Below are 23,156 nucleotides of genomic sequence, written 5' to 3' on the forward strand. Positions count from 1 at the left end.
GAGTCTCGGCTTTGAGTCCGCGGCTATGAATCTCAGTTCAGAGGGCTATCCAAAGTCTGGGCTGGCTAGACTGACTGCGAGACTCGGCTGCGGTGAGACCCCCGAGCGGCGCGTGATTTCCCGATCAGCGGCAGCTGCGGTGGTCCGAGCTACTCCCTCCCTCCTTTCCGGGCCGGCTGAGAGTATTGGAGAAGCAAGTTTCCCAAGCCGAGGCAGGCGGCACCCCTCTTTTGCGGGTGGCTTCGAGTCTCTGCTTCGAGTCCGCGGATATGAGTCTCGGATAGGAGGGCTATCCAAGCAGCGGTAGCCCCCCCCCACGGGAGGCTTCCTGGACTGGTGGGGAATCCCCCAGGCCCGCTGCGGTCCGCAACCAGCCACAGGGTCCCCTCAAGCCGCAGCAGCTGACGCCCCCACCACGCGCGGCCCCTGAACCAACGGAGAGAATTGGATCTGAAATCCCCAGGCCACGGAGATCGGTGACTGGGGGAGACCCATTTCAAACACTTGAGACAAACGTGTGCCACGTGCGCCACATACTGGGCAAGATAAGAAAAACAGATCCCAGAGATTTCACAGAAAAATATTACAACCTTGCTGGGTCCAACACCAAGAGAAATCTGAATAAATTCCCAGACGCCAGCAGCAGAAGATAACTGTCCACGCTCAAAAGATTGAGAATATGGCTCAGTCAAAGGAACAAACCAATAGCTCAAATGAGACACAAGAGCTGAGACAACTAATGCTGAATATACGAACAGAAATGGAAAACCTCTTCAAAAATGAAATCGATAAATTGAGGGAGGACATGAAGAAGACATGGGCTGAACAAAAAGAAGAAATACAAAAACTGAAAAAACAAATCGCAGAACTTATGGAAGTGAAGGATAAAGTAGCAAACATAGAAAAAATAATGGATAGCTACAATGATAGATTTAAAGAGACAGAAGATAGAATTAGTGAATTGGAGGATGGAACATCTGAATTCCAAAAAGAAACAGAAACTATAGGGAAAAGAATGGAAAAATTTGAACAGGGTATCAGGGAACTCAAGGACAATATGAACCGCACAAATATACGTGTTGTGGGTGTCCCAGAAGGAGAAGAGAAGGGAAAAGGAGGAGAAAAACTAATGGAAGAAATTTTCACTGAAAATTTCCCAACTCTTATGAAAGACCTAAAATTACAGATCCAAGAAGTGCAGCGCACCCCAAAGAGATTAGACCCAAATAGGCGTTCTCCAAGACACTTACTAGTTAGAATGTCAGAGGTCAAAGAGAAAGAGAAGATCTTGAAAGCAGCAAGAGAAAAACAATCCATTACATACAAGGGAAACCCAATAAGACTTTGTGTAGATTTCTCAGCAGAAACCATGGAAGCTAGAAGACAGTGGGATGATATATTTAAAATACTAAAAGAGAAAAACTGCCAACCAAGACTCCTATATCCAGCAAAATTATCCTTCAAAAATGAGGGAGAAATTAAAACATTCTCAGACAAAAAGTCAATGAGAGAATTTGTGACCGAGCGACCAGCTCTGCAAGAAATACTAAAGGGAGCACTAGAGTCAGATACAAAAAGACAGAAGAGAGAGGTATGGAGAAGAGTGTAGAAAGAAGGAAAGTCAGATATGATATATATAATACAAAAGGCAAAATGTTAGAGGAAAATATTATCCAAACAGTAATAACACTAAATGTTAATGGACTGAATTCCCCAATCAAAAGACATAGATTGGCAGAATGGATTAAAAAACAGGATCCTTCTATATGCTGTCTACAGGAAACACATCTTAGACCCAAAGATAAACATAGGTTGAAAGTGAAAGGTTGGGAAAAGATATTTCATGCAAATAACAACCAGAAAAGAGTAGGAGTAGCTGTACTAATATCCAACAAATTAGACTTCCAATGTAAAACAGTTAAAAGAGACAAAGAAGGACACTATATACTAATAAAAGGAACAATTAAACAAGAAGACATAACAATCATAAATATTTATGCACCAAACCAGAATGCCCCAAAATACGTGAGGAATACACTGCAAACACTGAAAAGGGAAATAGACACATATACCATAATAGTTGGAGACTTCAATTCACCACTCTCATCAATGGACAGAACATCTAGACAGAGGATCAATAAAGAAATAGAGAATCTGAATATTACTATAAAGGAGCTAGACTTAACAGACATTTATAGGACATTACATCCCACAACAGCAGGATACACCTTTTTCTCAAGCGCTCATGGATCATTCTCAAAGCTAGACCATATGCTGGGTCACAAAGCAAGTCTTAACAAATTTAAAAAGATTGAAATCTTACACAACACTTTCTCGGACCATAAAGGAATGATGTTGGAAATCAATAATAGGCAGAGTGCCAGAAAATTCACAAATACAGTGGAGGCTCAACAACACACTCCTAAACAACGACTGGGTCAAAGAAGAAATTGATAGAGAAATTAGCAAATACCTCGAGGTGAATGAAAATGAAAACACAACATATCAAAACTTATGGGACGCAGCAAAGGCAGTGCTAAGAGGGAAATTTATTGCTCTAAATGCCTATATCAGAAAAGAAGAAAAGGTAAAAATTCAGGAATTAACTATCCATTTGGAAGAACTGGAGAAAGAACAGCAAGCTAACCCCAAAGCAAGCAAAAGGAAAGAAATAACAAAGATTAGAGCACAAATAAATGAAATTGAAAACATGAAAACAATAGAGAAAATCAATAAGACCAGAAGTTGGTTCTATGAGAAAATCAATAAGATTGATGGGCCCTTAGCAAGATTGACAAAAAGAAGAAGAGAGAGGATGCAAATAAATAAGATCAGAAATGGAAGAGGAGACATAACTACTGACCTCACAGAAATAAAGGAGGTAATAGCAGGATACTATGAACAACTTTACGCTAATAAATACAACAATTTAGAGGAAATGGACGGGTTCCTGGAAAGACATGAACAACCAACTTTGACTCAAGAAGACATAGATGACCTCAACAAACCAATCACAAGTAAAGAAATTGAAGCAGTCATTCAAAAGCTTCCTAAAAAGAAAAGTCCAGGACCAGACGGCTTCACATGTGAATTCTATCAAACATTCCAGAAAGAATTAGTACCAACTCTCCTCAAACTCTTCAAAAAAATCGAAGTGGAGGGAAAACTACCTAATTCATTCTATGACGCCAACATTACCCTCATACCAAAACCAGGCAAAGATATTACAAGAAAAGAAAACTACAGGCCGATCTCTCTAATGAATATAGATGCAAAAATCCTCAATAAAATTCTAGCAAATCGTATCCAACAACACATTAAAAGAATTATTCATCATGACCAAGTAGGATTCATCCCAGGTATGCAAGGATGGTTCAACATAAGAAAATCAATTAATGTAATACACCATATCAACAAATCAAAGCAGAAAAATCATATGATCATCTCAATTGATGCAGAGAAGGCATTTGACAAGATTCAACATCCTTTCCTGTTGAAAACACTTCAAAGGATAGGAATACAAGGGAACTTCCTTAAAATGATAGAGGGAATATATGAAAAACCCACAGCTAATATCATCCTTAATGGGGAAAAATTGAAAACGTTCCCCCTAAGATCAGGAACAAGACAAGGATGTCCACTATCACCACTATTATTCAACATTGTGATGGAGGTTCTAGCCAGAGCAATTAGACAAGAAAAAGAAATACAAGGCATCAAAATTGGAAAGGAAGAAGTAAAACTATCACTGTTTGCAGATGATATGATACTATACGTCGAAAACCCGGAAAAATCCACAACAAAACTACTAGAGCTAATAAATGAGTACAGCAAAGTAGCAGGTTACAAGATCAACATTCAAAAATCTGTAGCATTTCTATACACTAGTAATGAACAAGCGGAGGGGGAAATCAAGAAACGAATCCCATTTACAATTGCAACTAAAAGAATAAAATACCTAGGAATAAATTTAACTAAAGAGACAAAAAACCTATATAAAGAAAACTACAAAAAACTGCTAAAAGAAATCACAGAAGACCTAAACAGATGGAAGGGCATACCGTGTTCATGGATTGGAAGACTAAATATAGTTAAGATGTCAATCCTACCTAAATTGATTTACAGATTCAATGCAATACCAATCAAAATCCCAACAACATATTTTTCAGAAATAGAAAAACCAATAAGCAGATTTATCTGGAAGGGCAGGGTGCCCCGAATTGCTAAAAACATCTTGAGGAAAAAAAACGAAGCTGGAGGTCTCACGCTGCCGGACTTTAAGGCATATTATGAAGCCACAGTGGTCAAAACAGCATGGTATTGGCATAAAGATAGATATATCGACCAATGGAATCGAATAGAGTGCTCAGATAGAGACCCTCTCATCTATGGACATTTGATCTTTGATAAGGCAGTCAAGCCAACTCACCTGGGACAGAACAGTCTCTTCAATAAATGGTGCCTAGAGAACTGGATATCCATATGCAAAAGAATGAAAGAAGACCCATATCTCACACCCTACACAAAAGTTAACTCAAAATGGATCAAAGATCTAAACATTAGGTCTAAGATCATAGAACAGTTAGAGGAAAATGTCGGGAGATATCTTATGAATCTTACAATTGGAGACGGTTTTATGGACCTTACACCTAAAGCAAGAGCACTGAAGAAGGAAATAAATAAATGGGAACTCCTCAAAATTAAACACTTTTGTGCATCAAAGAACTTCATCAAGAAAGTAGAAAGACAGCCTACACAATGGGAATCAATATTTGGAAACGACATATCAGATAAAGGTCTAGTATCCAGAATTTATAATGAGATTGTTCAACTCAACAACAAAAAGATAGCCAACCCAATTACAAAATGGGAAAAAGACTTGAATAGACACCTCTCAGAGGAGGAAATACAAATGGCCAAAAGACACATGAAGAGATGCTCAATGTCCCTGGCCATTAGAGAAATGCAAATCAAAACCACAATGAGATATCATCTCACACCCACCAGAATGGCCATTATCAACAAAACAGAAAATGACAAGTGCTGGAGAGGATGCGGTGAAAGAGGCACACTTATCCACTGTTGGTGGGAATGCCAAATGGTGCAACCACTGTGGAAAACAGTTTGGCGGTTCCTCAAAAAGCTGAATATAGAATTGCCATACGACCCAGCAATACCGTTGCTGGGAATCTACTCAAAGGAATTAAGGGCAAAAACTCAAACAGACATTTGCACACCAATGTTTATAGCAGCGTTATTTACAATTGCAAAGAGATGGAAACAGCCAAAATGTCCATCAACAGACGAGTGGCTAAACAAACTGTGGTATATACATACGATGGAATATTATGCAGCTTTAAGGCAGGATAAACTTATGAAGCATGTAATAACATGGATGGACCTAGAGAACATTATGCTGAGTGAGTCTAGCCAAAAACTAAAAGACAAATACTGTATGGTCCCAATGATGTGAATCGACACTCGAGAATAAACTTGGAATATGTCATTGGTAACAGAGTTCAGCAGGAGTTAGAAACAGGGTAAGATAATGGGTAATTGGAGCTGATGGAATACAGACTGTGCAATAGGACCAGATACAAAAACTCAAAAATGGACAGCACAATAATACCTAATTGCAAAGTAATCATGTTAAAATACTGAACGAAGCTGCATCCGAGCGATAGGTTCTTGTTTTGTTTTGTTTTGTTCTTATTATTATTACTTTTATTTTTTTTCTCTATATTAACATTCTATATTTTTTTCTGTTATACTGCTAGATCTTCTAAACCGATGCAAATGTACTAAGAAACGATGATCATGCATCTATGTGATGATGTTAAGAATTACTGATTGCATATGTAGAATGGTATGATGTCTAAAAAAAAAAAAAAAAAAATGGTCAGCACAATACTGCCTAACTGTAATGTAATTATGTTGGAACGCTGAATGAAGCTGCATCTGATCTATAGTTTTTTTTTTGTTTTTTTTTCTTTCTCTTATATATTTTTGTACTTTTTATTTTTATTTGTGTTTTCTCTGTGTTATCACTTTATTTCTTTTTCTGTTGTCGTGCTATTTCTTTCTCTAAATCGATGCATATGTACTGAGAAATGATGACCATACACCTATGTGATGATATTAAGAATTACTGATTGCATATGTAGAATGGATTGATTTCTAATGTTGTGTTAGTTAATTTTTTTTAATTAATAATAAAAAAAAAAAAACTTATGGGATGCAGCAAAAGCTGTGCTGAGAGGGAAACTTATTGCCCTAAATGCCTATATTAAAAAATAAGAGGAAAAATCGAGGACTTAACAGCACACCTGGAGGAACTTGAGAAAATATAGCAAACTAACCCCAAAGCAAATAGGAGAAGGGAAATAACAAAGATTAAAGCAGAGATAAAGAATGGGAGAATTAAAGAACAATAGAAAGAATCAATAAAACCAAAAGTTGGTTCATTGAGAAAATCAATGAAATTGATGGGCCACTAGCAAGGCTGACAAAGAAAAAAAGAGAGAGGATGCAAACAAACAAAATCAGAAATGAGAAGGGATGCATTACCACAGACCCTGAAGAAATAAAAGAAATCATGAGAGGATACGATGAACAATTGTATGCCAACAAACTAGACAATTTAGATGAAATGGCCAAATTCCTGGAAACACACAAACAAGCTACACTGACACAAGAAGAAATAGAAGATCTCAACAAACCAATCACAAGTAAAGAGATTATGTCATCAAAAATCTTCCTACAAAGAAAAAAGCCCAGGACCAGATGGCTTCACAGTGGAATTTTATCAAACATTCCATAAAGACGTAACACCAATCCTGCTCAAACTTTTTCAAAAAAAAAACTGAGGAAAAAGGAACTCTACCTAGCTCATTTTATGAAGCTAATATCATTTTAATACCAAAACCAGGTAAAGATGTTATAAGAAAGGAAAACTACAGGCCGATCTTCCTAATGCAACACAGATGCAAAAATTCTCAATAAAACATTAGCAAACTGAATCCAACAGCACATTAAAAGAATTATACACCACAACCAAGTGGGGTTTATACCAGGAATGCAAGGATGGTTCAACACAAGAAAATCAATTAATGTAATATGCAGCATTAACAAATCGAAAGGGAAAAATCACATGGTCTCCTCAACTGATGCTGAAAAAGCATCTGACAAAATTCAGCATCCTTTTCTGATAAAAACACTCCAAAAGACAGGAATCAAAGGTAACTACCTCAATATGATAAAGGGAATATATGAAAAACCGATAGCCAGCATTGTACTCAATGGAGAGAGACTGAAAGCTTTCCCCCTAAGATCAGATACAAGACAAGGATGCCCACTGTCACCACAATTATTCAACATTGTACTAGAAGTTCTAGCTACAGCAATCAGGTAGGACAAAGAAATAAAAGGCATCCAAATTGGAAAGGAAAAAGTAAAACTCTCATTATTTGCAGATGATATGATACCATACTTGGAAGATCCCGAAAAATCTACAGCAAAGTTACTTGAGCTAATAAACAAACTCAGCAAGGTGGTGGGATATAAAATTAACGTGCAAAAATCAGTAACATTTCTATACACAAACAATGACCTAGCTGAGGAGTCAGTTAAGGAAAAAATTCCATTCCAAATAGCAACTAAAAGAATCAAATACCTAGGAATGAACTTAACTAGGGAAGTAAAGGCCTGTACAAAGAAAACTATATAACACTGCTAAAAGAAATCAAAGGAAATCTAAATAGGTGGAAAGACATTCCCTGCTCATGGATAGGAAGGTTAAATATAGTTAAGATGTCAATTCTTCCCAAATTGATCTACAACACATACCAATCAAAATTCCAACAACTTACTTTGAAGACTTGGAAAAGCTAGTTACCAAATTCATCTGGAAGTGAATGAGACCCTGAATAGCTAAAAACATCTCAAAAAAGAAGAAGGAAGTGGGAGGATTAACACTCCCTGACTTAAAAACCTATTATAAAGCCACAGTGGTCAAAACAGCATGGTAGTGACACAAAGACAGAAGCACTGACCAATGGAATCAAAACCAGAGTGGAGAAATAGACCACCAAATCTATGGTCAACTGATTTGTGACAAGGCCCCCAAATCCTCTGATGTGGGACAAAATAGTCTTTTCAACAATTAGGCATGGAAGAACTGGATATCAATAGACAAGAGAATGAAAGAGGACCCCTATCTTACACCTTACAAAAAAATTAACTCAAAGTGGATCAAACACCTAAATATAAGAACTAGCACCATAAAGCTTCTAGAAGAAAATGTAGGGAAACATCTTCAAACCTAGTAATAGGAGGTAGCTTCCTAAACTTTACGCCCAAAGCACAAGTAACAAAAGAAAAATTAGATAAATGGGGACTCCTCAAAATGAAATGCTTTGTACCTCAAAAGACTCTGTCAAAAAGGTGAAGAGGCAGACAATTCAATGGGAGGAAATATTTGGACATCACATATCAGACAAAGGTTTGATATCCTGTATACACAAAGAAATACAACTGAACGACAAAAGAACAAACAATCCAATCATCAAATAGGCTAAAGATATGAACAGACATTTTTCTGAAGAGCAAATACAGATGGCTCAAAAGCACATGAAGAGATGTTCATTTTCACTGCCTATAAGGGAAATGCAGATCAAGACCACATGAGGTACCACCCCACACCTATAAGAAAATATTTGGAAATCACACATCAGACAAAGGTTTGATTTCTTGCATATACAAAGAAATCATACAACGCAACAACAAAAGAACAAACGATCCATTACAAAATGGGCTAAAGATATGAATAGGCATTTTTCTAAAGAGTAGATACGATGGCTCAGAAGCACATGAAGAGATGCTCACTTTTATTAGCTATAAGACAAATGCTGATCAAAGTACAATGAGATACCACCTCACACCTATAAGAATGGCTGCTATTAAACAAACAGGAAACTATAAATGTTGGAGAGATGTGGAGAAACTGGGACACTTATGCACTGCTTGTGGGAAGATATAATGGTGCAGCCACTATAGAAGATTGTTGGGGGTTCCTTAGGAAACTAAATATCGAGTTCCCCTTTGACCCAGCAATAGCACTACTTGGTATTATATCCAGAAGAGCTGAAAGCAACGACACAAACAGACATTTGTGCACCGGTGTTCATAGAAACATTTTTCAAAATCACCAAAAGATGGAAACAAACCAAGTGCCCATCAACAGACGAGAGTATCGACAAAATGTGGTATATACATACAACGGAATATTATGCAGCAGTAAGACAAAATACTACAACTAACTGTGGTGCTGTGCTTTGAAATTTATAGCTTTCTTATATATACATTATTCCTCACAAAAAAAGAAGGAAAAAAAGTCAATTGTGATGATAAAAAAATATTTAAGCCCTCTAGCCACCTATATTCTGGAGCAGCTAGAAGGAAAAATATGAGATCATATGGCAGCCTATGACAAACTCTGGGATCTGTCCTGCAACCACTTGTTGAAGAGTGCTATGAAAACTATTGCTTTTTTATTTCTTTGCTTTGTATATATGTTATACCATACAATAAAAAAAGTAAAAAGAAAATTAAAGTACAACACCATTATTTTAAGGGTCCATAAACTGTAAATAAGTTACAATATTAAAGAAAAATAATAACATCAAGGAAGCTGAGAATTATTCTTAGAAGTCTGTTACAAAGAAGATACTAATTGATTTTTCTCAAGACTACACAAACTGAAAAAGAACTTAAACTATAAACAGGAGAGATAAAAACAATAATACACTTACTATATGCAAGACCTTAGTCCAGTCCCCTTACATGCATTAACTCTAAGCATCTCTATTCTTATTTCATTTTACAGAAAAGAAAAATAAGGCAATTAAAGTGAGCAGATTGCCCCCAAATCACCAACAAGTAAGAAGGGGTAGAGCAAAATTCCAAACCAAGGAGGCTGGCTCCAGAGCCTGTGTCCTTAACCACTAATCATTAAAAATGACTTCTATACAGATTTAGAGTTAAATATTAAACAAGTTTCAGTGAAAAATGTACAAAAATTCTCTAAAAGTTTTTAAACTGGGGAAATATTCATATTTGTAGTTTAGACTCTCTTCTGTACAATCACAGTACTTTACCTAACCCCTGGTGTATTAACTAGGGTTCTTTAGAGAAACAGAATCAGTAGGAGATATCTGTAAATATAAAATTTATAAAAGTAAATCATGTAACCGTGGGGATATAGAGTCCAAAACCTGTAGGGCAGCCAGTGAGTTGGCAGCTCCAATGAAGGTCCTTAATGAACTCTCAGGAGAGGCTGGCAGGCTGAAGCAGGAAGAGTGATCGTCTCTTCTGAATCCTCCTTTATAGACACAATCTCTATTTCTTTAATAAACCCTATGAGTTAAGTATTACTGGCTTTTAGGGTCTAAGGACTTTAGGGTAGCCACGGATATATTTAAACTCTGGTCTATGTGACTTCGAAGTCTGTGCTCCTAACTATCTTTACCAACTGTAAAAGTTTCAAAATTCCTTACATTAACTTTTAATCTAAAATATGTTTACAAATTTCTGATTTTATATAAATCTGTTAGAGATTCTCATATTCTATAAACAAATTTAATGATAGAAAAAAGTCATCTTTTAATTTAAACAGTACCATAAATGCTGAATTGTGAGTGAATGTTGTTGAAAATGGTAGTTAAGAGTCATGGATGTCCTTAAACCTAAAGCAAGAACACTGAAGAAGGAAATAAATAAATGGGAGCTCCTCAAAATTAAACACTTTTGTGCATCAGAGAACTTCATCAAGAAAGTAGAAAGACAGCCTACACAATGGGAGACAATATTTGGAAACGACATATCAGATAAAGGTCTAGTATCCAGAATTTATAAAGAGATTATTCAACTCAACAACAAAAAGACAGCCAACCCAATTACAAAATGGGAAAAAGACTTAAACAGACACCTACCAGAAGAAGAAATATGGATGGCCAAGAGGCACATGAAGAGATGCTCAATGTCCCTGGCCATTAGAGAAATGCAAATCAAAACCACAATGAGATATCATCTCACACCCACCAGAATGGCCATTATCAACAAAACAGAAAATGACAAGTGCTGGAGAGGATGCGGAGAAAGAGGCACACTTATCCACTGTTGGTGGGAATGTCAAAGGGTGCAACCACTGTGGAAGGCAGTTTGGCGGTTCCTCAAAAAGCTGAATATAGAATTGCCATACGACCCAGCAATACCATTGCTAGGTATCTACTCAAAGGACTTAAGGGCAAAGACACAAACGGACATTTGCACACCAATGTTTATAGCAGCGTTATTTACAATTGCAAAGAGATGGAAACAGCCAAAATCTCCATCAACAGAAGAGTGGCTAAACAAACTGTGGTATATACATACGATGGAATATTATGCAGCTTTAAGACAAGATAAACTTATGAACCATGTAATAATATGGATGGACCTAGAGAATATTATGCTGAGTGAATCCAGCCAAAAACTAAAGGACAAATACTGTATGGTCCCACTGATGTGAACGGACATTAGAGAATAAACTTGAAATATGTCATTGGTAACAGAGTTCAGCAGGAGTTAGAAACAGGGTAAGACAATGGGTAATTTAAGCTGAAGGGATACAGACTGTGCAACAGGACTAGATACAAAAACTCAAAAATGGACAGCAAAATAATACCTAATTGTAAAGTAATCATGTTAAAATACTGAATGAAGCTGCATCTGAGCTATAGGGTTTTTTTTGTTTTTGTTTGCTTGTTGGTTTGTTTGTTGTTGTTTTTTACTATTACTACTACTTTTATTTCTTTTCTTTATATTAACATTTTATATCTTTTTCTGTTGTGTTGCTAGTTCCTCTAAACCGATGCAAATGTACTAAGAAACAATGATCATGCATCTATGTGATGATGTTAAGAATTACTGAGTGCATATGTAGAATGGTATGATTTCTAAATGTTGTGTTAATTTCTTTTTTTTTTTCTTTCCGTTAATAAAAAAAAAATAAAAATAAAATAAAATAAAATAAAATTAAAAAAAAAGAGTCATGGATGTCAACAGAAGGAAAGCTAGAAGTAAAACAATGGGAATGTATAACACAGGGAATCTTTTAGTGACTGATTAACAGTACAAATATAAACAAAGTTCTCTCATGAACTAGAGCAAATGTACAACACTACACCATAAGGAGTTAATAATAGCGAGGTATTTGGGAGAAAAGATACCTACTGTAAACTCTGGACTATAATTAACAGCAACATATTAATATTCTTTCAGCAACAGTAAAAAATGTACCACACTAGTACTAGGGGCCAGCAATAGGGGGAGGATAAAGTCTATGGATGTTTTGTGGTTTCCTGAATATTTTTATTTTTTATTACTCTTATTATTATTGTAATGAAAATGTCCTAAAATTTATTACGATGATGACTGTACATCTATGTGCTGATAGTAGGAGCCACTGATGGTATACTTTGGTTGAACTGTATGGTGTGTGAACATATCTCAATAAAATTGCATTTTTTAAAAAAGTACTACAAAGAAAACAAACAGGATGCTTGCCAAGGGGAGTAAAACCAGGGAGGAAAGCATCTTAATAGTAGAGTTGAGGGAAGAACTCCCTTAGTTGATGTTTACACAACCAACTTTAAGACAAGGATCATGGTAATGGTGATTGTTTCTCTTCCCCTGCTCAACCCCCTCCACCCCGCCAACCTTCCCTCATGCAATTAGCAGAATATTGAACACATATTAGGCATTCACAAATAATTTGAATTAAATTGAAAGCACCTTTACATAGACAAGACTATACCACAATCTATATAAACCTAGCAATTAAAAACTCAAAAACATATAGCACTTTCAAGAAGGCTCAAGACAATAAAACTGACATAATAGTTAGAATGCTTTGGTATTTTCTGCTGACTGGGAGAGTATATTTTAAAAAGTAAGAAACAATAGTCTTACTCAAGAACAGAAGAATGCAAGGAAAAGGTCAAAGCACTGGGCCACCATACCAGCTATCTTTCATTTCCAGTAGTATTAAAGGTCAATATCAGAATTAGGAACGATTATACTCTATTAGTTCTCCTCCAAAAATATTAGTATGACCCTTCAAACAGAACTAGCTTCTAATAACTATTTGCTAAAATCCAATTATTTAAATTCATCAAGAAACATATTCGAATTTGAAGCCTGAATTCATCATGACACAAATAGAATAAAATACCACTAAGTAACATATTACTTTATTTTTTTACATTTCAAGGCACTCCACTTGACTTCTATGCCCTGACCCAATCTACTAATAAAGGATTTTAGTAAGTCCAGGATTTTAAAATAAATTTAGACCACATTATCTTGTTGCCTTTTTTTTTTTGACTGACAAGTCTTTTCTTGTTAACATTCAGATAAGAACCCACCTTCCCCTTGAATACTAGTTAAAAAGAAACATACTGCCAGATTTCAAATCCTGACTCCACCACACATTAGTTCTGTGAGCTTGAACAAACTACTTAACATTTTTGTGCCTCATTCCTTCATCTTTAAAATGAGGAAAATAATAGTATGCTTACTTCATTGGGCTATTATGAGAATTCACTCAAAACACAGAAAGCGCTAAGAAGTGTGTATGGTGCAAAATAAGCCCTCAGTTAATATAAGGTATTTTTACTATGGTTGTTCTGTGATATATAGAACTATGAATACATGGAATTGCATATGTATCCACATCGTAAAACATTTCCCACATGATTCAGAATATACTTCCTTATAAAATGCATCATTTAAGCAAAAATACATTTTGAATCATAGCACAAATTCAGTAGCAGTGAGCAGATTTATCTTTAAGGATCAATCCATACTTTATTGCAAGACAATAAATGATAACACAAAGCCCAATAACAGCACAGATAAAATTACTATTCTTTAAAAATATTCACAAAATTCACCTTTTTTCCTATTTATTCTCTCAAATATGTACAGTAAGAATTTCCTTCATTTTATTCCATTTATTATCATACTTAAATATTTTATTTATGATCACTATTTTCTCCCTGTATTCCAGGTTATTTAAAAACATGTTACATAAAACCAATTCTTTCAATAATTTTTCCATGAGGCCTCTGTTATAACAATTTTCCATGAAGAAAAATGTCAATAAATTTTATTCCTCTACTTCATCATCATTAATTCCCAAGAATCTCTGCTGATAAATCAAAAAGGAACAAAAAGGATTCTTTATTTTGAAATAGAGAAATTGGATAGGACACTTAACTTGCCTGAATTGTATATAAAAGAGTGATGTACATTAGAAGAGTATTAGTTAATTCCACGGCACCCAAAATGTGTGTGCCAAGGTTCCCTGGGGTGCTGCAGGTAATTCACAAAGGTATTGTGGGATAAATTTTTGAGGGAAACACAGAAATATTTGGCACCTGTGGGACACATTATACCCCACTACATTCCATTCATGGCATCATAATTTTTATGAAGATGGATTTTTGACAGTTGCTATAATAAAAAGGAAGTAGAGATCACAAAGCAATGTGAAAACAGAAAATGAGGGTGGCAGTGTCCAACCTTATTCCAGGTCTGAGAAGTTGCACAGTTACCAACAGGCACACACATCCATTAGTAAGTAATGGTTAAGAATAAAATGAAATATTTTCTTTTAATTTATGCATATTTTTATGGTCACTAAGTTGTTACGACATAATATTAATCAATGGCGCTGTTAAGTTTTACTTTTTACCTCAGAACACCACAAAAAAATTACTAAGACACAAAAACCTGAAAACAACAGGGAATCTGGGAGTCAATCTTTAAAGAAAACAATACATGATTTAAGTAACAATTAAATAAATACCTGTGAATTATACCTTTTATAGAGTTATAGTGTAAATACCTATGAATTATGCCTTTCAGAGTTATAGTGATCTTTACTCAAAGGTCTCTCAACACTCTGGTAGTTCTTAATTGATATAATTATAACTACTCAGTTTGATTCAACTTTTTTCCTAATTCTTCCTACACTATCCTCAGCATCTCACCTGACCCATACCTTCTGCTAGTCTAAAACTGATGAGGCATAAGATTATAACTTAGATGAGAAATAAGCTACATACTTTCTAGATTTTTTGCCATAAATTCTTAACCACTAAGTATTTCCAGACATCAATATCAAACTATATCAGTCTATCAACTTTTTGAGAGGGGTATCTGGAACTTAATATAATAACATAAAAGATATTTTCACATAAAAATATAACTCTACTTTCACCTCTTGTCTCTAAGAACATGGGAGCACAAGAATGGATTAACTATATGATTTTAGCTAACAATATATCAAAAAAAGTGGATTACGAGTGTTATCAAATGAATTAGGCAACAGGAATACCATCAGCTGCTTCAGTTCCTAGAGTGTATAACTTACAAAGACGTTTGACATTCTCAAATTGGCTCCTATTAATAATATATAAAGTAGGCAAAGTAGATATTACCTTAACAGATTAAGAAATTTAGGAGAGGTTATGTAACTTCCCAAAACCAAGCTAGCAATTAACAAAGCCAGGATTCAAATACATGTTTTTAAGTTCACATCTGAGCTTTTTGCACTTTATGACACAGACTTTCTGAAAATGAAGGTGTCATGGTCAGGTTCATGTGTCAACTTGGCCAAGCTATAATATCTCTTTGCCTGGCTGGGTAAGTGCTGGCCTGTCTGTTGCAACGAGGACATTTCATAGAATTAGATAATGATCACATTAGCTGCATCCACAGCTGATTCCATTTGTAATCAGCCAAAGGGGAGTGTCTTCTGCAATTAATCTAATCACCGGAAGCCTTTTAAGGAGGATTCAGAAGAGACAGGTTCTATTCCTGCTTTGGCTGGCGAGTCTCTCCAGTGGAGTTCGTCCAGACCCTCCATCGGAGTCATTGGGTTCACAGCCTGCCCTGCGGATTTTGGACTTTGCGTTCCCGCGGACACGTGAGACACTTTCATAAATTTTATATTTGCAAGTGTTCCCTGTTGACTCTAGTTTCTCTAGAGAACCCTAACTCATACAACAGGTAAAGCTAACAGGCATCAGAAAGCACTGGTCAAGGTAACCAAACAATCCAATTATTAAAAGATATAACACTAAAACTAAAGCAATTTACAACTCCATCCAAAAATCTCATTTGTGAACCCTGCTCCATCAAATTTGGATTTGCACATAAAGGATTAAATAGGTAATCTAGTTTGGGTAGCAAATATAAGATTCAAAGATACTGTAAAGAATATGGTAATATTTATATTAAATATACTAGCCAGCAGAATTATCCAATATGGAGAATCAAATGATGTTCTTAAAACATTTTAGATGATGAATATCTAAATTAAATCATGTAGTGTTCACAAAATATGCCTATAAAGTGGCATGTTTATTTATATACATATACAATTGGAAGGTAAAGTTAGGCTATAAACCAAGAAATAAGGAAAATAACCAATAACTGCAACACTCAGATAGAGAAGTGAACATCTATTAAATTATGCTGGGCAAGGTGGTTTGGCAAGGATTTCTAATCCAAAATAAAATATAACGAGGATGTCAATAAGTATTTATGAATAAAAGACTGCATACCTTAGAATTAACAAGCCAAAATGACTCCCATGTATGTTCCCAATACTTCCTACTGGCTACCAACATGTACCCTATTTTGCTTGCAGTGAGATTCTCTTAACATGACAAATACCCACTTTCTACAGAGATAAGTTAAAAGCAGTACTCAATATCACAAATACTGTGCTACATATTATGAGTGATTCAATGATGAAGACCTTCTCAAAAAGTTTACAGTCTTCTCAATGGGCATGTAGATAATGGCAGAAAATTATGAACAGGGTCCAAAATGAGAGAAATTACCTTGAGTTGGGGGTCGTAAGAAGTTAATTTTTATTCTGAGAACTAAAGAATAGGAAATATTTCAAAAAGCAAACAGATGAGAGAAAAGCCTGTCTGTAAGGGTGAACCCTGCAAAGCAGAGGTTAGATCTTTCCATGTGTTTTCCATCCTCCCCCTACTCCTTGATCTCTAAAGCCTCTACCTTATTCTGTGGAACACTAAGATTTTACCCTGCACATCATGCACACTTGAAGCAAATCTCATAAACTAAGAAATCCTGCTAAAAAGGGAAAAGTAAATTAAAAGATGAAAAAATATGGAGCATATATTAGGCAATCTAAGCCAGACGATAACTATAAAAGGAAACATCTCATGCTATAGCAAATAGTTATATACCTTTGCAATACTGATGTGCCAATATGCTAGTTAGGATTTTTTTGAATCTATCACTTGAAGGCAAAAGTCATGTTTTGTTCGTAGTCATGCAATTTCTAGCACAATGGTAAAAGGTATGAAGTTAACTGACTGTTGATTTCATTTAACTTACTCATGTTCTAGTGTTTTGGTTTGCTAAAGCTGCCGAAATGCAATGCATTAGAGATGGATTGGCTTTTACAATGGGGATTTATTAGCTTACAAGTTTGCAGTTCTAAGGCCATGAAAATATCCAAATTAAGGCATCAACAGTCCAGGATGATACCTGGACTTTGAAGATAGGCTGCTGGTATTCGGGACACCTCTATCACATGGGAAGGTACATTTCCTCCTCGGTTTCGCTGCTTTCAGCCTGGTTCCTGTGGCTTCCTCTCTGAGCTTTTGTGGGTCCTCTCTTAGCTTCTCTGGGGCTTTTCTCTAATGGCTTCTCTTTAAATTCATCTCTTAGCATCTGTATGTGTTTTGTCCTCTTATAGACACCAGCAGGAGAACAAGATCCACCCTGAATGAGGCAGGTTACATCTCAACTGAAATAACCTAGTTAGAAAGTCTCATCCACAAAAGGTTACACCCACAGGAATGGATTAAAAGGCCTTTTCTGGGAGACATAACAGCTTCAAACCACCACACCTAAGCAACATCTACTACAGTAAAATTTGATAGCTTCCTTAGAAAACTTGTACTTTGTGTTGGAACATAAATGATAAATATTTTTGAACTTTTTAACCAAAAAAATTAGTTTCAACAGAAAATTCCACTAGAATAGCAATATTCATATCAGTTTACATATCCCTGACAAAGGAAAAATGGATAGAATATTCTATTTGGACCTCAAAAATGTGAATTTAAAGTTATTTGGCCAAACTTTTCATGTAATCCTCAGACTTAACAAGAAGATAGAGAGGACAGTTATATTCAGGGTTAGCTTTTAACACCAGAATTGGTTATATTATAGTTTGCTTAAACTTACAATCCTCTAAAAAGAATTATGGAAACTTTCCTCTACCATTTCAAACTCTTGCCAAAGAGATACTCTTAGATACTACAATGTACTAAATAAAGACTCCCTTATTATTTGGGGATTTATTTTATGTGTACAGTTATTGTGTGTATGTGTTGCTATTGTTCCTTTTATATAGTAACTTTGCAATAACAACTATGGTAATAGGAATTCTGCTCAAACAGCTGGATTGAACCTTAATGAAGTCAATCCTTAAAGGGAACTGTGATAATGGTCATAGTAATAACACTGCACTTCTCTATAATAAAATTCACAGTTCTGAAGTCACATCCTACTCATGCCAATCCACATTCACAAGTAAATTATCTTGTTTTATATTTTCTAAATTTATCTTTCCTCCATTAATGTCCACTCCTGAAAGTCAACTTGTCTTATGCATAAACTTAAATTTTGAAACCACCGGTTATCATAAGCATTGCATTTTTAAATACAACTGCTACTATACGTTATTATTAAAATTTAAAAGTCTGAATTTCTCAGAATAATATTACAAAGAAGTTTATATATATTTTATAATAAATACCCATGTTTATACAGCCATTTTAAAATCCAAACTCCAAAATAGCAAGTTTTATTTCTCTCTTTCTCTCTCTCTCTATATCTATATACATGAATAATGACACTTCAAATAATAAAGTTAATACAGGACTCCAAGAAGTCTTTTTTTTTTTTTTGGTAAACTTTCCAGTATACTTTAAAGAGAATATTTCAAATAATCTATTTTTTAAATAGTTATAAAATTCAGGTTTGAGATCAGCAAAGGGATCATATGCTGCCTCCAATATGCTTTCGCAAATCAGATCTCATGACCTCAATGTAAGACTTCAAAAAGTTCACTCTTTTTCCATTTCAACCCAAAGTTATTTACTTCACACTTGAAAAATTCTTAAAATTTTGACACTAGAGTTTACATGTTAGGTACATTCCTTATCTGGTAAATATAACAATATCTGAATATTAAAGGAAAATATAAATAACATTATCTTTGCTATGCAAATCAGAAATGCCTTTGGGATAAGAAAAGGCCTCCAGGTAGTTTCAGATAAGTGGATGCAGAAGTGTATTTCATGTTTGGTTTACTTCCCAACTACTTAAAATACTATTGATCTCAGCATTGTTTATATATAATTATATCTAGTTCATTTTCCTTTGAAACATTTATTTTTGATGATAACATAAAAATCCACCAAAGGCAGTGAAAGGAACAGTAATTCTTCATGAGAGTTTTTGAGTGGCCAAAGATTATTCCAGGTACATCATGTGAGTATTTGAAAGTTAACATAATTGTTTTAATATTTATTGCATATTTTATGCCTTTTCTTGTATTTTTTAAAAAGTAGAAACATTTGTTCATAAAGTGATTTTTAATGCTACAAGATGGTTTTTAAAAGTCCATAGTGATACCCTACAATCTTACTCAATGAGTTTTTGTGGTCCTGCTTTTGTCTGAAGGTTTATACTTAGCTGCTAAAGTCAATAGTAAATATAGACTCTGGGATATCATCATTCACACTCAGATGTAGATAATATACTGTGAAGAAACAAACTCTCAGTCACAACTAATGACCTATTTCATCTGACTTTATGAGAAACTACATTAATTGTATAGACCTGAGACTTAATCTCAGCTGGGACCCTTCCATTATAATTCACTTGATTAATTATGTCCAACTGGATGGCAAATAGCATTTCTCTACTGTGCAAAATCCTAGCGGTGGCTATTTGGAATACTGTTTTGAGAAAAATTCTTAAGTTAATTCAGCAAAGCTGTGAATGATCCACTAAGATTACTATGGGCAAGGAAGGGGAGAGTGATGACATAATTGCCAGATATTTGCCATTTTCCGTCTCGCATAAAATCTCCAGAAAAACTAAATAGTGGGTTCGAACAATGTCAAATTACTCACTTTAATTCATCAAATAAACTGCCAAAATATAAATTTTTAAAATAGTCTTCTTCTACTACCAATAAAATGTAATATGAGTACATTTCCCTAATCTGCCTGCTAAGAACAATTAAAACTTCTGGGCCTCATATATAAAAAAAACAGAATACTCTGAAGGTGGAGTAAAAAAAGGAAGACTTACTAGGTACCTTGGGAGTGAGTTCCCTGGGTTTGCTTTGTGCCTCAAACATCCAGACTTGCAGCAGGTGAAGACAACAAGCCAGAATTGATGAGTGCAGGCAAAAAAAAAGAAGACGAAGAAGAAGAAGACAAGAAAAGAAAGAATCAGCCCAAATAAAAATGTGTCCTCCTAGTCCAAGGACTAAGAAAGGGGCAGTGTAGCAGGGCAGTAAACTTTTAGATGTTTACTCCAGTCAAACTCCACCAAAAAAAAAAAGTGACCCCACCACCACCTGCAGCAGCAAAGGCCAAGTAGGGCATAGATTTCCATCTCTGATTAGTTGTAGTGAGGCATCCCACACCACTCACTCACTCACTGTCAGGATAGTCTCAGGAAAGTACAAGTAGGGAGTCAATTCTTTCATCCCCACCAAGCAGTAATAAGGCCAACCCCTCTCTCCCCAATGAGACAGTCCCAGAGGAGGCCTAGTGGAGAGTCAGAATATTCGCCAAGGCCCAACAATAATATGGTTCCCTTTCCACCATAGTGCTGCTGACACTAGGAGCAGTAACTAGCACTCTTGCCCCTCTATCCAGGGTACTATTAGTGGAGGCCTATTAGACAGCTGTAACTCCCAGTTCTCTCCAGCAGTAACAAGGTGCCATACTCTTCTCCTCAAGTGTCTCAAGTAGGGAACATGATCTTTAGTCACACCTGGCAGTAAAGAAAGGCTGCTTCCTCTTTCCCTGCTGAAGAAATACCAGAGAAAACCAGCTAAAACAGGTTTAAACAAAATATAGAGTCCCATAATAATCCCCAAAATGTCCAGCTTCAATCAAAACTCACTTGCCATATCAAAACCAAGAAAATATCAACCTGAAAAAAAATTAACAGATGCCAACAACCTATATGACAGAGATGTTTGAATTACCTGGCCAAAATCTGAAAGCAGCCATCATGAAAATGCTTCAACAAGCAGTTATGAACTCCCAGGAAACGAATTAGAAGTCTCGGCAAAGAAATAAAAGACACAAAGAATCAAACAGAAAGTTTAGAACTGAAAATATAAGAACAAAATAAAACAATTCAATGGATGAGGGGGACAGAAGAAAGAATCAGTGAACAGGAAGAAAGAAAGGTAGAAATTCTCCAGTCTGAAAAACAAAGAGAAAATACACTGAAACAAATAAACAGAGGGCAGTGCAATGGTGGTTCAGTGGCAGAATTCTCGCCTGCCTTGCTGGAGACCCGGGTTTGATTCCCAGAGCCTGCCCATGTAAAAAAATAAATAAAAATAAACGGAGCCTCAGGGAACTGTGGGACTACAGCACAGATCTAACATTTGTGTCACTGAAGTCCAGGAAGGAGGGGATAAAGAAGGCAGGATAAAATAAGTACTGAAAAATAAATAATGGTTACAAATTTATCAAATTCAGCAACAGAAATTAACCTATAAATTCAAGAAGTTGAGCAAACTCCAAACAAGAAAAACTCAAAGAAATCCACAGATACATCACAGTAAAACTCCTAAAAATAAATGCAAAGAAAAAAATCTTGGAAGTAACAAGAGAGTAAGGTAGCTTACTATAAAGGAACAGTTGTACTCACTGAGTTTTGTTGTATGTAAACTATATCAATAAAATTATTTTTAAATGATTGTTGAAAAAAATCAATGAAATTCATAAACATCCAGTTAGTCTGACTAAGATAAAAAGAGAGAATACAAATTACTAATATCAAGAATGATATCACCTCAGATGCTATATATATTAAAGAGATATTAAGGGAATATTATGAACAAATTTATGCCAAAATTAATTTAACAGCACAAATGAAATGGAAAAACACCTTGAAAAACATAACCTACCAAAATTAACTCAAAATGATCCAGCTCATCTGTAAAGTGTTATACAATTAAAGAAATAGTATTTGTTAACAAAATCCTTCCCATTAAGAAAACCACAACCCCAATTCACTTCATTACTGAATTCTACCAAACATTAGAAGAAGCACACCAATCTCAAACAAATTCTCTCAGATAATAAAGGAAGAAGGAACATGTCCAAATTCATTTCATGAGGCCAACATAAGCCTAATAGCTATATGTGATAATGACAATACAAAAAATTAAAATTAAAGACTAATATCGCTCAAGAACACAGACTCAAAAATTCTTTTTAAAAAAATCAGCAAATCAGATACAGCAATAAATAAAAAGAATAATTCATCAGTACCAAGGGGAGGTGACCTATGAATCCACAGTTGGTTTAATTTTCAAAAGACAGCCATAATATACACCCCATTAAAAGAATAAAAGGGAAAGTATGGTGATTTCACTGGATTCAGAAAAAGCATTTAACAACATTCAATGCACAGAAGGAAACTCAACCAATAAAGGGTGTCTACAAAAAACTACAACTAAAATCATATTTAATAGTGAAATATTGAATATGTTTCTGCCTAAGCTGGGAAAAAGCAAGAATGCCCAATCTCACCATCTCTACTCAACATTTTGCTGAAAGTCCTAGCCAGTGAAATTACAGAAAAAAATTAAAAGGTATAGAAATCAAAAGAAAGAAGTAAAACTTGCTATTTTCAAATTCCACAACTGTTTATGAAAAATATTTATATTTTTATAAATACTGAAATTTATAAAATAACCCCTAGAAATAAGTGAAGCTCACAAGGTCACAGCATTTGAA

General features: G+C 35.2%; 1 protein-coding gene across 8 annotated transcripts in view; it reads right to left on the minus strand.

Moving 5' to 3' along the window:
- Positions 1 to 23,156, minus strand: part of CNTLN (centlein) — a 417,071-nt gene that overhangs the window by 319,189 nt on the left and 74,726 nt on the right. The window lies entirely within an intron of this gene.

The sequence above is a fragment of the Tamandua tetradactyla genome, chromosome 2 (genome assembly GCF_023851605.1).
Source record: "Tamandua tetradactyla isolate mTamTet1 chromosome 2, mTamTet1.pri, whole genome shotgun sequence".
Lineage (NCBI taxonomy): Eukaryota > Metazoa > Chordata > Mammalia > Pilosa > Myrmecophagidae > Tamandua > Tamandua tetradactyla.